The sequence below is a fragment of the Cervus elaphus genome, chromosome 33 (assembly GCF_910594005.1).
Source record: "Cervus elaphus chromosome 33, mCerEla1.1, whole genome shotgun sequence".
NCBI classification, from domain to species: domain Eukaryota; kingdom Metazoa; phylum Chordata; class Mammalia; order Artiodactyla; family Cervidae; genus Cervus; species Cervus elaphus.
Window position 1 is genome coordinate 47,750,974 of NC_057847.1, and position 15,425 is coordinate 47,766,398.

General features: G+C 37.1%; 1 long non-coding RNA gene across 1 annotated transcript in view; it reads left to right on the plus strand.

The window, feature by feature from the left end:
- The window catches only part of LOC122688703, a 143,166-nt gene that overhangs the window by 105,436 nt on the left and 22,305 nt on the right, over window positions 1-15,425 (plus strand). Inside the window, exon 2 of the long non-coding RNA XR_006339547.1 lies at window positions 9,807-9,866. This is a non-coding gene — a long non-coding RNA (uncharacterized LOC122688703). The remainder of the gene's footprint in view (window positions 1-9,806; window positions 9,867-15,425) is intronic.

Here is a 15,425-nt window from a genome sequence, read left to right on the forward strand (position 1 = left end):
CCTTGGACTGCGAGGAGATCCAACCAGTCCATCCTAAAGGAGATCAGTACTGGGTGTTTATTGGAAGGACTGATGCTGAAGCTGAAACTCCAATACTTTGGCCACCTCATGCGAAGAATTGACTCATTGGAAAAGACCCTGATGCTGGGAGGGATAGGGGGCAGGAGGAGAAGGGGATGACAGAGGATGAGATGGCTGGATGGCATCACAGACTCGATGGACATGAGTTTGAGTAAACTCCGGGAGCTGGTAATGGACAGGGAGACCTAGTGTGCTGTGATTCACGGGGTTGCAAAGAGTCGGACACGACTAAGTGACTGAACTGAACTGAACTGATACATTTTCTTTTGATATTCTTTTAACATTCTCTCTTAGTTACCTTAATGTATAGAAAGCCTGAACTTGCTTTCAGAACAATGAAGTAATCACTGCTATCTCTGTACCACATCTATGTCCTATTCTATTCATAGTTCAAATATTATTGCCACATATTGTATTTGTTTACAGAGTCATCTTTGCATGTTCATTTGCCTGATTTTACTATGATTACTGAAGGCAGGAGAGCCCACTCATCTTTCCATCTCTAGCATATGGTACAATTCTTGGCAAACATTAGAAGGGCTAATATATCTGATCCATTCCTCAAGTCTTGAGTAGTCCTACCTTCCATATCCCCAGCCACACACCTCATCCACCATCACCAGCTCTCCCTCATTGCAAAGTTTCAGGATAAAAAGATTTCTAGGAGCAATATTAATCATCTTTCCTTCCAGCGGTGGGCAACTCTCTCCTGTGCCAAATATACTTACTTCCAACTTTGTACCTCCTTGTTCAACAAGCCAGTAAAGGGCAGTGAAGAAACCATCACAGTATTGTAATCATCCTCCAACTGAAAATAAAATTAAAAGAAATCTAGACTTCTGAGGGTTTCCATGGGCATCTTCTTGCTGGGCATTGACTGGAGTAAAATTAGATTGGACTCTCACATTGTTATATGCCAGATAATAACACAGAACTCTTCTAAACTCCAAGTGGATAACTAAACAGGTTAGTGCTTCAGGTCTAGCCCAAAACTAAATTAAGACTTCCAAAAGATTTTTTTTCTTAGGCTTCTTTTCCTCATACACAAGACTTTGATCAAACCACAGTTTTTAATTGATTACAGCTTCTTAAAACTAGGAAGCTCCAAAGATTCATTATATTGTTAATAATGATGTGTTAGGCCAGTGAGATATTACTCAGAGCAGTGGGACAAGCTCAGATCCTGTTTCCAGCAGCCCACCCCACCCATCATGAGTCCACCCCACCTGTCATGAGTCCACCCTGGATTGGCTGGTCTCAAATTGAGAAAAATCCTGAGGACAAAATTAGTTCATTTAGCTTTGAGATCAGAGTACAAAAGCTATGGAAAGAACTTCACATTTTCCTCCAGAAAAGAAAGAACTGTATTCTGCTTAGTCTCCAATCAAGCTTTTTATGACATATGGAATGACTAGGTTCCTTTTTTCCACAGAGGCCAGCTCTCATTAATCAAGTTTCTCAACTCCTATAGAAGAAAGCCTGACACATAACGTAAACAAACGGTTAAACTAAAAATATGATGTGGTTTTTATTTAGTTAAATGATTTAATGGTATAAGCTGGAATTTTAGGACCATATTTATTTTTCAGTCTTCTTTATTGTCAGAATTAAATCTATTACATGGTCAAACTGACCACACAAAATTGCTCATTAAAAGGACCCCCCAAAAAGAAAAACAACGAATGGGAGGAAAATCAATTAAACTGACAACATAAAGACAGCTATTGATGGTAGGAAGCTCCAGGAAGTTTGTATACCATATGGAGATTGTTCTCCAAAGCTTCCTTTTAAAAGAAGGTTATTGATCTTTTTTTTTTGGACAAAAGCAAATATATTTTCCCCAGGCCTACCCTGTGTATTCTAAAGTTATCTGATTTTTTTTAATACTCTCTCCTTGGTCTGTTAACATAGCCTATCTCTGTAACTCATAAATAATACACAAAACTGTGTTGCAAATGTCTGCTGAGACCAAGCCAGTGTTTCCCTGTATTAGCTTTGTTCTCTTTGTGCTTATTTGTTTGTGACTGCCCTTCCTTCTTTCATGTTTACAGCATCATATAAAAGGAAAAAAAAATAATAGAGCTACAGCAGAGGATTGAGGATAGGGAAGAAGATTTAAATCTCAGCAAAAGGCATGTGGGCCATGCATTTTGATTATGCCCAAGTCTAGTCTCCCTGCACAGTCGGTTTAGGGTGTAATTTGATCACGCACAATTTTAGCAAGCAAGACACTCTGTCTCTGCAGTTTGGACACAGGGAAGATGGTCACACCATGATGCCAAGGAAAAGTATTACATGACTTTGATGCTGATTCGTATATTTAAATCTAAATTGGCATTCTTAAAGCTCTGGCTATATTCTGTACAGAGCACACTGGAAGTTCAGTGCCTAGTGGAAAGTGCCTGACAGGCCACTAAAGGATTGACATTGGGAGCATACATGATGAAGCATTAAGCGATTGTGAATGGCAGATAAGCATTCTGACTTGAGAGTCCATTTTCCTTTTAAGAAGCATTGATGCTGATCGTGGTCGGTCAAAATTATGTTTTTACACATTTGGCATCTGTCTTAAACCACAGCATATAAACGCTCCAGACAATGTACACTTAAAACTGACAGTTACACAGAGTTTGGAGAGGGAGAGTAGTGATTGCACAACTAGATTAGAGAGGCAGGCCACATTCCAAAGAATTCACATTTGCTCAACATCTGGGATAGTTTAAAGCTCACAGAAAATGGGAATGGATGTTGACAAAGGTAGAATAATAGACATCAAGTTCAAAGATAACACAAATAAACCCATATAACCAGTGACATTTTATATGAAGAGAGGCCTTTAACTAGAATACTGAGAGGCAAGTCTGCACACCCCTTTGGGAGTCTAGACATTTGGGAGGAAGGAAACTAACCACATGTTCCAAACCCTTCTTTCTCACACTGATTGAATCTGGCTGCAATGGTCAGCCTCTGCCTTAAACAGAACAACTCATATTTCCAGCTTTTCTTCCTCCACTGCTTCATAAGTTTCAGAGTTTGTAGTTTGGGTCAGGGAATTTATGGACAACATTTGAACCATGCACAAAACCCAGAAATTGTCTATTGATCCCCAAATCTTGGCTCAGTGTTTCCTTCATTTAGAGGCTCCCAGTTTTTCCCAGGCTATCAGCCTTCAGGTACTTGAACCAAACATCTGTAGAGGAGATGGTTGACCTTGACCAGTGAAGCCGCTCAGGACTTAAAACTGATTACCTTTGAAGGTAGGAGCTTCTCTTGAGTTTCTAAAACCTTTGTTGACTTCTCCATAGGAATCTAAAAATAACTTCTAGTGAAATGAAGATGCAGGACATCTTTTGCTTTTTCTTTCCTTTCCAGATATTTGGACAGTTAGTGATACTTGATTGTTTGATGATGTCTATTCTTGGGCCAATCCGAAGTCATGTCTCTATGGTCACCTTTATCTAAGGGTCAAAAATTGAGATTCTAGATCAATGTTTCTTAGAGTGATTGCTGCCAAGATTGCCTAGATTATAATTACCCAGAAAACTTGATTAAAAATATAGATAATTGATCAGTACTATAGAACCACTGAATTTGAATGACTAGCAGTGGGATCCAGGAAAATGCTCCTTTTACAAATTCCTTAGGTTGATTCTTATGTCACAAAAGCTTGGCAATTGCTGCTCTAGATTATTATGATCTTGCTAGTAAACCCTGCATCATGGAATTTTAGAGCTGTAATGATGTCCTTTGAAGTTTTTAGGTTGATCCATCTCCACTTGTTTAATTATATTGCATTATACCTTCCTTCTAGCTGAAAACAGTTTGGTTCATCTGCATTAATGAAGTGTAGCTGTGCTTACATAGTATTTCCTGATTTGAGCTTCTGGGTTAGTAATTGTTGTTAGCTCTGCCTCATAGAAGCTCTAGGAAAGGTATTTCTTATTTTAATGATGATTGTTAATGCTCACAGTTTATTACATTTAGAGCCAATTTTTAATTACCTACTAAAAAAGTTTCCATTTTCAAAGCACATTAAATCTCAGCTGTATTCTAAAGTCAGTTGCATTTTAAAGAAAATATTTAGTAAATGACTTGAATTATGTAGAAATAAACCTGTGTGGATGTTGCTACTGATTATATGTCAAGGAAAAATATCAATGCATCTGAAGGTGAAAATACACAGAACCTATTGGACTTAGTCCCTAACTTCTACCTGAGCAGTTACCATTGACAATACTGAGAGCAAAAACAATTTTAACACTTGGCAAATGCTTATTACATGACAGGTACATATGCTAAATTCATTTATGCATTACTTTATTTAATCTTCCAGCAATTCTGTAAATCAGATTTTTTTTTAACTTATCTCCATTTTAGAGGAGAAACTAGAATTTAGAGAGGTCAGGTCTCTTTTCCATAATCACACAGGTTGTTAGAGCAAGAATAAGAATCTGAACACAGGTCAGTCTGAATTGTAAAACCCATGTTTTAACCCTGCCTTGTGGTAGACCAACTTCCTGTTTCTGTTCTTTTCCATCTGAGACGCCAGACTAAAGAGTAAATGAAATTTGACTGTTGAGAATAGTATCACTCTCAAGAGGTCTTTAACATGCTACTATTCTAAACTGAGAGCTCACCATTATGGTTATACTGTGGGAACTATGGTGGTGCCACCTAGGATTCAGATGAACTGAGTTTTAGAATAAGCTCTATTACTCACTAACTATGTGAGCTGATGCATGTCTTTTAATTTCTTTGAATTCCATTGGGGCCATTAGTCATACATCAATCAAGGGGGCTAGAATCTCATCACTTCAGGCTGTAATATACTGTGACTTCTTATATTTTCATAGAGCTTTTAAAACTAGCAGAGATTATCTGGTCAGCAATCATTTGGTTGTAGGGAACAGATAGCCACTCCAGCTAGTTGAGGCTAAGGAAATTTATTATAAATAAAACAGTTCATCTCTTAGAAACAAAATTTAAGGAATATAACCAGACTTTATAAGAACTGAAAAGTCATCACTCGTCTCCTGGCTCCTTTTTTCTGCTTGGAGCCAGGCCATCTCCATTTCTAAATTGCTTTTCTCCATCTCTTTTGATTGACTTCCTTTCCTTGTTTCTTGTGGCCAATCAGAGTTCAGCAGTATGGCAGCACTCAACACTGACTCACTCGTTTCTGGGTGTAAATTTCAAATTTCAGGAGGAGGGCATCTAACTTACAGAGTGTGGGTAATAGGTCTACTATTGATTGAATTGTCTGGGCCAAATGAATAGGATGGGATTATTCCATATTTGATCTGGTTCATGATCCCTGGGTTGGGAAGATCCCCTGGAGAAGAAAAAGGCTACCCACTCTAGTATTTTGGCCTGAAGAATTCCATGGACTGTATAATCCACGGGGTTGCAAAGATTAGGACACAACTGAACAACTTTCACTTTCACTATTCAGTGAAATTATTTCAATCAATTATGGAGAGAATATACAGCCTTCATGAGAAATTGAGACTGAATCTCTATTGGACAGCATGGATATACCTTGATGTAGGATTTTCAACTACATTTTTGAGTGATTTTTCCTCATCCTACTTCTGTAGCATTTGATCCTATTCTCTTTCTTTCCCAGGGCCCTCCAGTTACCCTACACCCCAGTCTTTTCAGGCCTCCCTGATTTCTTTCTTTCTTCTGTCCTTAAACTTTCTTATTTCTTTGAGCTTTGCTGTAGGCAGGTTTTCAAGGTAAAAGCAAAACAAACCTAATCATGTAATTCCTACCTAAAGTTAAAATAAACACATTGTCATTATTTACTGAGTGATTATTATGTGCCAAATATAGTGCTAAGACTTTCAATATGTGATTTTATTTACTGCTCACTGTAGACTAGCAGGGTTTCCCTGCTAGTGACTCAGATGGTAAAGAATTCTCCTGCAGTGCAGGAGATGTGGATTTGAACCCTGGGTTAGGAAGAGCCCCTGGAAAATGGCAACCCACTCCAGTATTCTTGCCTGCAGGATTCCAGTGACAGAGGAGCTTGACAGAACTACAGTTCATGGGGTCACAAAGAGTTGGACATGACTGAAGCAACTTAGCATGCACATAGACTAGCAAAATAAATATTATTTAGTTTCTGACATGGGAAAATTGAGGTTCTCTGTAGTTAAAGAATGTGTGTGAGCTCACACTGCTAGTAAATAAAAGAACTGGGATCCAAATTCAGCCTCCCAAGCCTGAACTATGGCTGGGGCTGCTGTGGTCACCACAAGTTAGTCAAGGGTATGCTGCAGCTGCCTCATGTTGACTCAAAAGAGCCTAGTGTTATCAATGAGAAAACAGAGAAATTAAGGAAACAATCCCATTCACCATTACAACAAAAAGAATAAAATACTTAGGAATAAATTTACCCAAAGAAGCAAAAGACATATAGAAAACTATAAAACACTGATGAAGGAAATCAAAGATGACACAAATAGATGGAGAAATAGACCATGTTCATGGATTGGAAGAATCAATATAGTGAAAATGAGTATACTACGCAAAGCAATCTATAGATTCAGTGCAATCCCTATCAAGCTACCAATGGTATTTTTCACAGAACTAGAACAAATAATTTCACAATTTGTATGGAAACACAAAAAACCTCGAATAGCCAAAGCAATCTTGAGAAAGAAGAATAGAATTGGAAGAATCAACCTGCCTGACTTCAGACTATACTACAAAGCTACAGTCATCAAGACAATATGGTACTGGCACAAAGACAGAAATGTAGATCAATGGAACAAAATAGAAAGCCCAGAAATAAATCCACACACCTATGGACACCTTATCTTTGACAAAGGAAGCAAAAATATACAATGGAAAAAAGACATTCTCTTTAATAAGTGGTGCTGGGAAAACCGGTTAACCACCTGTAAAAGAATGAAATGAACACTTTCTAACACAAAAACAAACTCAAAATGCATTAAAGACCTAAATGTAAGACCAGAAACTATAAAACTCCTAGAGGAAAACATAGGCAGAACACTCTCTGACATAAATCACAGCAAGATCCACTATGACCCATCTCCCAGAATAATGGAAATAAAAGCAAAAATAAACAAATGGGATCTAATTAAACTTAAAAGCTTTTGCACAATGAAAGAAACTATAAGCAAGGTGAAAAGGCAGCCTTCATAATGGGAGAAAATAATAGCAAAAGAAGCAACTGACAAAGAATTAATATCAAAAATATACAAGCAGTTCATGCAGCTCAATTCCAGAAAAATAAATGACCCAATCAAAAAATGGGCCAAAGAACTAAACAGACATTTCTCCAAAAAAGACATACAGATGGCTAACAAACACATGAAAAGATGCTCAACATCACTCATTATCAGAGAAATGCAAATCAAAACCACAATGAGGTACCTCTCACGCCAGTCAGAATGGCTGCTATCAAAAAGTCTACAAACAATAAATGCTGGAGAAGGTGTGGAGAAAAGGGAACCCTCTTACACTGCTGGTGGGAATTCAAACTGGTACAGCCACTATAGAGAACAGTGTGGAGATTCCTTTAAAAATGGGAAATATAACTGCCATATGACCCAGCAATCCCACTGCTGGGCATACACACCAAGGAAACCAGAACTGAGAGACATGTGTACCCCAATGTTCATCACAGCACTGTTTACAATAGCTAGGACATGGAAGCAACCTAGATGCCCATCAGCAGACGAATGGATAAGAAAGCTGTGGTACATATACACAGTGCAATATTACTCAGCTGTTAAAAAGAACGCATTCAAGTCAGTACTAATGAGGTAGAACCTATTATACAGAGTGAAGTAAGTCAGAAAGAAAAACACCAATAAAGTATATTAATGCATTTATATTGAATTTATAAAGATGATAACAATGACCCTATATGCAAGACAGCAAAAGAGACACAAATATAAAGAACAGATCCTGTGGGAGAAGGCAAGGTGGGATGATTTGAGTGAATAGCATTGAAACTTGTATATCACCATATGTGAAATAGATGACCAGTCAAGTTTCATGCATGAAACAGGGCACTCAAAGACGGTGCACTTGGACAACCCAGAGGGATGGGATGGGGAAGCAGGTGGGAGGGGTTTGAGAGGGGGGGATACCTGTACACCTGTGGCTGATTCATGTCAGTACATGGCAAAAACCACCACAATATTGTAAAGTAATTAGCCTCGATTTAAAATAAATTAATTAATTTTTAAAAAAGAGAGAGAGAAAGAGATGGCATCCTGAGCACAACATAAGAGTGCTTGAAAACGCTCTTTTAGAAAAGGGAGCCCTTCACCTAACCAGCTTTACAACAAATGCTACAGGATCTTCTCTAAGCAGCAAACACAAGAGAAGGAAAATACCTACACAAAATAAACCCAAAACAAGAAAATGGTAAGAGAATCACACATATTAATAATTACCTTAAATGTAAATGAACTAAATGCACAAACCAAAAGACATAGACTGGCTGAGCAGATGAAAATACGTGGGTGTACACACTTTGACTTACCACATCACTATGTTTAACCCCCAAAAGTGTATGTAATCATTTTATATTGTTAGGTTAATCATGTTTCCATTATGGCTTGCAATTATAATGATCTTTTATTTTTTGTCTTGGTATTGATGGTGAAACGTATAGTAAGTCTTCTGCTATTGCGATTTTTGCTTAAGAAAAAAAAAAAAAAGAGCCTAGTGTTAAGTTTTCAAGAATTTCAAAAGCTGGTTATTAAACAGCCATTATGAAAATTTAAATTATATAAACTTATAATTAAAACAAGTTAAATTAAACAATCATTGTTCAGTCGTCTGGTCGTGTCCAACTCTCTGCGACCCCATGGACCGCAGCATGCCAGACTTCCCTGTCCTTCACTACCTCCCAGAGTTTGCTCAAATTCATGTCCATTGATTCAGTGATGCCCATCTAATCATCTCATCCTCTGTTTTCCCCTTCTCCCGCCCTCAACCTTTCCCATTAAATTAAACAATGGTAAAATAAATAATCAAAACTTATCACTTTCTGATTTTTCACTGATTTTTTATTAGTATTATTTATACCTATTATATGTGTATAATGGAAATGCTATATAATTGCTGTGCATATTTCTTCTCAACTCTGGTCTGTAATCAGACATTGTCAAGGAATTTACATCACAGAAACTGGCAAAAATCCCCATCGAAATGCATTCACATTTTTTTAAAAAATGAAAAAGCAGACAGCTGTCTGGCTTAAACAAAACCCATCTGATGGCTGGCTTTGGCCTATGGGCACCCGTTTTTGACCTCTGCTTTAAAGAAATGCATCTCTAATAGCTGAATCCTAAGCTATCCCTCCAGAGCACTCTCTTGAGAATAGGAATCTAACACAGCCGCACATCTGGTCAATCATGACTACCTTTGGGAACTCCCAATAGCTTGTTGTTCAGAAAAAAAAGAAGGAATCAAGTTAGCCTGAGCCAATGGCTGCCTGTTGCCTAAACTGAGGACTTTTTGAGGGCCAGCTGAGGTTTCCTGTTCTGCACAGCCAGGTATTTTTATTGGCAGACGTAGAGCCACCACAGTCTCTGCAGGGATCTGGCTTGGATCCTTGACTGCACCAGTGAGCAGGGAATAGCTGACCCAGAGATTAAATTAAGCACAGTGGCACTTCTTATGCACACTGCTTTTGCATCTGTTTTAAACTTTGTTTATTCATTAGTTCTTCTCTTTAGGTCGGTGGGAAGCCAAAGAGAAGAGGGTCTTGCAGTTGGAGAAGATAAATCTATGATGCGGTATGTGGGTGGTCATTTGATGTTGCTTTTTGGGCTGGAAGGATGCTGGTTTCTTGTGTTGTCTGTGGAAGTAGCAATTACCCTTCTCTCTTTGACTGAAGTAGTTATTTTTGGTAAAAAGCTATTAAGTCTTTTAACTAAGAACTAAGAACATTTTGGGTACCCTGTGGCTGGCTGGCTATGTTTAGATCACTTGGACAAATCTCTCAGCCTTTCCACTTGTCTTTTGTTAAACTGAGAATGGTAGAATGACAGTATCTAAAATAATGGAAGCAAAAAGGCTTAACAATTTTTTTGAAATTCTAAAATATCATTTCAATTCTTCAAATTCTTCTATTCTTATTTAAACAACTACCCCAATTGCCACTAATTTATTTTGTGCTTTGGACACTGCTTCATATCCATATGTGTCCCAAATTTTAGTACAGGAACTATACTCTTAGTTTCCAAAATGTACTTGTGTTCTGATTTTCTCTCCCAGTCCAATTACAATATATTGCTTGAAGTTGTGAATCTTTGGAGTGTTTCCCTTCCATGGATTTCTAAGAAGTCTCTTCCCTTCTTCACCTTGCCATATGAGTTTAATCAGCAAATAGAATGTACCAAATACTTTATAAAATCTCATTATAATATCAGTATGATTTGCTGTGAAGAAGACTTGAAGAAATCTTTAAGTTCCAACTACAACAATTTACATAAAAAGATAATTATGCCCCTCCCTGTCAAATCTGTTTATAATCAGTCAAGTAACAAGACAGACTATACATATAAATGAGAATAATCTCTCCTCACCATTCTCTTAACTCTCTCAAATAACTTCAGCTCTCCATTCACTCAAGTATATTGTCATAGCATGCTGCCTACTCCCAGCCCTCAGCAACCCTCAAGAGCACCCATAGTTGAGTGCTATGTTGCTAAAACATGTTTGTTCCAAATGTATTGATGGTGCTTATTATTAAAATCACATAATTAGATCAATGAAATATAGGGTGGGGACTTTTTGTATTGACTGCTCTATAAAGACTTAAATATGAGTGGCTAGAAATAATCACTAACAGATTAAATATTGCAAAAGAATTTAAAAGATTGGGGGAGAATGACAGAAATTTAGGGAGATTTTCACTCATGCTACTCGGGAAATCCTTGCTCTACATTTACAAAGCAAAACAGAATTGGGACTAATCAAGGTTGCATTATGGATATGTTATATGCAAGAAAGATGCTATAAAATTCCTATTATCAGAAGTTTAATTGAAGTACAGTTGATTTACAATGATGTGTTAGTTTCAGGTGTATAGCAAAATGATTCAGATATAGATATATATAATATATATATTTATCAGGATTCTTTTGCAGTATAAGTTATTACAAGATATTGAATATAGTTCCCTGTGCTATACAGTATGCCCTTGTTACCTTTCCCCTTTGGTAACCATAAGTTTGTTTTCTATGTCTGTGAGTCTGTCTTTGTTTCGTTATTCAGTTTATTTGTCCCATTTTTTTTTTTTTTTTAGATTCCACATGTAAGTGATATCATGCTTTCTGTCTGATTTACTTCACTTAGTATGATAATGTCTTTTGTCTTCATTGTTTAGTCTTTAAGTCATGTCCAACTCTTTTACGACTTTAGCCTGACAGGCTCCTCTGTCCATGAGATTTCCCAGGCAAAAATACTGGAATGGTTGCCATTTTCTTCTTCAGGGGATCTTCCCAACCCAGGAATCAAACCTGCATCTCCTGAATTGGCAAGCAGATTCTTTACCACTGGGCCACAAGGGAAGCCCTACTACATTGAAAATTTGGAAAAAGAAGAAATCTGTTGGTTATGAAATAGTTGGGAAATTGACCTAAAATGGCTGGTATGATCTTATCACTCTAAAGGAGCAAAGCAACATTCTTAGATCAAGAACAAAACATACAAGTGATAGGAGAACACAAAATTCAGAACATGAACTGCAAAAATCTGTGGAGAAGAATAAAAATAGGAGAAGAGAAGATTGGGAAGAAACTTTTGGAAAGTTCTCAGAGGAGCAACAGAATATGGTTGTAGGTAGTAGGCAATATTGAGCCTCTGACTAATTTCATTCAGAACAGTGAAATGCTGAGAGAAATATTTTAAGGAAATTTTTCTGGTAACAGTGCCCAGGGTGAAATGAATCCCCTATGGCAAATATAGTTTTTTTAGGGGAGTGCAAGCTCAGATAACGGGTATTGTTTGCCTGGAGCACTGTGATGAGGACCACAAGGCTGAGGCTGGCCTCAATGGGAAGAGTGTAGTTTTCTATTAGTGATGCCTGACACAAGCAAGGGGAAGGAGGGTGAGCATCTGTGCCATATGTTTGTTTGCCCGGGTCAGATTAAGGCTAAAGATAGTGGAAGTAGTATGCCTCTGCAATAGCATGAGAAATAATAAAGGAAGGAATGAGAGATATTTTGAAAATAAATACTAATTTAGTTGTATAGGTTAAATTGTCTTATATGTGTAATTTTAAATTTCTTTTTTGGGGTCAAGTGAGATGTCTGCCTAATTATTGATGCAAGGAGATCATTAGAAGATAGTCATAAAGAATAGAAGATTTAGAGTGAGACAGAGCTTTTTTAAAAACCTAGACCTGCCATTTGCTAGTAAATAATTTGAGATAAATTTTCTCAACTCTTTGAAAATAATTAACTTGCTCACAGGGATCCAAACTATTAAAATGATTGCAAGTATTTAAAGGAGTAACATACTGCCCATCATAGAGTGCCCAGGAAGTGATAATTATTATGTTTAGAGCTTGACCAAGGAAAATCTGGCTTCAAAAACATTTTACTATTTTCTGTCTCATTAAGTATTGCCTTAAAAATAAAAATCCATAAAATTATTGCTCTACTAATTGAGATTTTTCTGGCTTCTTAACACCAAAGTAAACTGAACTGACTCTGGATTAAAAAAAAAATAGTGTCCATATTTCCAGGTCTTTGGAAAAGAGACACCAATATTTGTTTTCTCTACAAGAAACTAGAAATTATAAAATCCCTTTCTGTCTAGACAACTGTTTGCTTACCATTCACGAAAATAATCAAAGGCTTCGTGAACTAGGGATTATCACAGCTATGAAGACATGAACTGCAGGGTACTGGTGCACCCATATGTAGACATTACAATATATTTCTTCTTCTATCTCTGCCCAGTGGGCACTGATTTCTTGGCAATGCATATGGTAACACTGGGCACCCATTCTCAGAATTTCGTGACTTGTTTGTGAGAAGTTGGGATGTTCATTTGCAATTAGGTTTTGGCAAACTCTTGGCAGAGAATGTCTTTATAAAAAAAAGTACAGAGCTCTTCATTTGGCAGAACTCTTTAATGTGTAGGTTTGCATTTCCTGTCTTCTAGTTTCCTTAAAAAAAAAAAAAAAAATGTTGTAGAAACACACACATACCCATTCATTAAGCACTTTGAAGCAGCAGTTTGTGATATTCCCAAACAAAACATTGTTTTACCAACATGGTTGGTTGTCTCAAACAAAGTCTCCTTTCTGTGGAATTCTACCAACTGACATTTGAGACTAAAAAGCCAAAAAAGCAGATTATGGCTCTCTGTATAGTTCATTGCTTGTGGCAGAGAAAGACTTGAGCTAATTTTAATCCCAGAGAAATATCATGAATCGTCAATTTATTACATCCAGATCTCTATACACTGCATGGAGAGACACATTCAGAACTTGAATATCTTAGAACTGATTTCTTTTTAAATCCTATCCCTTCCCTACAAAGTTTTTCTTTGAATTTACTCAGAAATGGTAAACTTTTATTTGCAGTATAAAACTAATAAAGCTGTGATATAATAAACATGTATTATTTACAGCAATGACTTGAATCATTTTGATCTCTATCTCTATTACTGTTAATTATTCAAACACAGCTAATTCTAAGTCTGCATGTGTTTAAAAAGTAATGTTAAAAAATCTGACATTCGAAATGCTGTTACATGAAATTAAACACCAGTCAGCTGGCATAAAAAAAGGTGTCCGTTCACAGCGTGAAAATTTGAGAAACTTTCTTCCTTTAGAGTGTGAGCCGAAGGCAACTCCAACAGCGAATCCTCCATCCTAAATCCTCTGCCCCCAGCTTTTCAAAGGGCACAGAAACTGAACCCAGCAAAGATGCCCTGTCAAAATGATTTAAACAGAGGAAAAAAAGTTGCTAGAGGCCTGGAGGGGAATTCATACTCTGGATCAAGAAAACATTTTTAAGTAGTCTTCACTGGTGGCCTATGTTGAGACATATAACAGCTCAGACTGCTGTTTTTCCAAGAGGTTAAATTTCTAAAAAAGGAAACAACAGCAAACAGGCTGCCAATTGACTCAACAATGTCACAACTGGCGGGAGATCTGTTCAAAGTAAAATGACTGATTTATAGATTCTTGGACCTACCGTACTCTTAAATATTAACACTTAGAAAACTTGGTGCTTGAGTGTCACATTTATGACTCCTGGGTTGACACAGCCATGTCCAAGCACACTGGCCCTCATGGTAACTCTTTGCCCTGTAATTCAGCCCCACGAGAGGAAGCCACTATTATCTCAACCTTCAATGCCTGAACAAACCCGGTGCCAAAGGACACAGACTGGAGTTAATATTCCATCCTTTTAAGGAATAAGTTAGAGGGGGATACTTACATCACAATTCTAAAGTGTTAATTGTAGCAGGTAGAATGTTACATTTCCCTTTTCCCTGTCTTGGGAAGGCAAGCTGACTAGATCATCATTCAGTTTGCCACAGATCCTTTCCACAAATGGAGCACTGCTATCTGGCTGTAGAAATAACAGAGAAACTACCTTAGCATGTTGAAAATAAAGGGTGGGGAAGAAGTCACTTAACAGGACTCCTTGAAAGAATGAAGATGTGTTTTGGAGAAGGAGGAACACAGAAATAGAGAAGTGAGTGTCAAACAGCTAGTAATTCTAAAAATTTAGAGCTGCAGCTGGCTTTAAATATCCTGTATACCCCAGCAAGGCTTCTTTCCAGAAAGTATAAATTTCTCCAGCTTATTAGCTGTAAGCGTGGTTAAAGAGTCCAGTCACAAAATAAGTTTAAAGTAGGTTTGATGAAGCTTTCAGCACTGCATATATGGAACCATTAAATATATTTATCAAAAGGAAAAACAATAACACTGAAATGTATACTTCTTTAACTAGAAAAATAAGTTCTCATATAAAAAATATTTTTGCATACATATATAGACAAACATCTAGAAAACATAAAACATTGCACTAAAATCTGTATGACTATAAATTGTACCAGATACATTCATTTTATATATTTATGTGTTAATTCACCTATTAATTCACCTATCCATTTATCTAGTTGCCCTTGGAAAAGGAAAAGTTGTAAGAACAATATATTAGGAGGAGTGATAGTGTTAATTGTAGTTACAGCCGGGAGCTTCTATAATGTCAATGAATATGTAATTTAACTGATAAAGAATCCAAAGTAATGCTCATAAAGATGCTCTTGGAATTTGGGAGAGGAATGGAGAACACAGTGGAACTTCAGCAGAGTTAGAAAATATA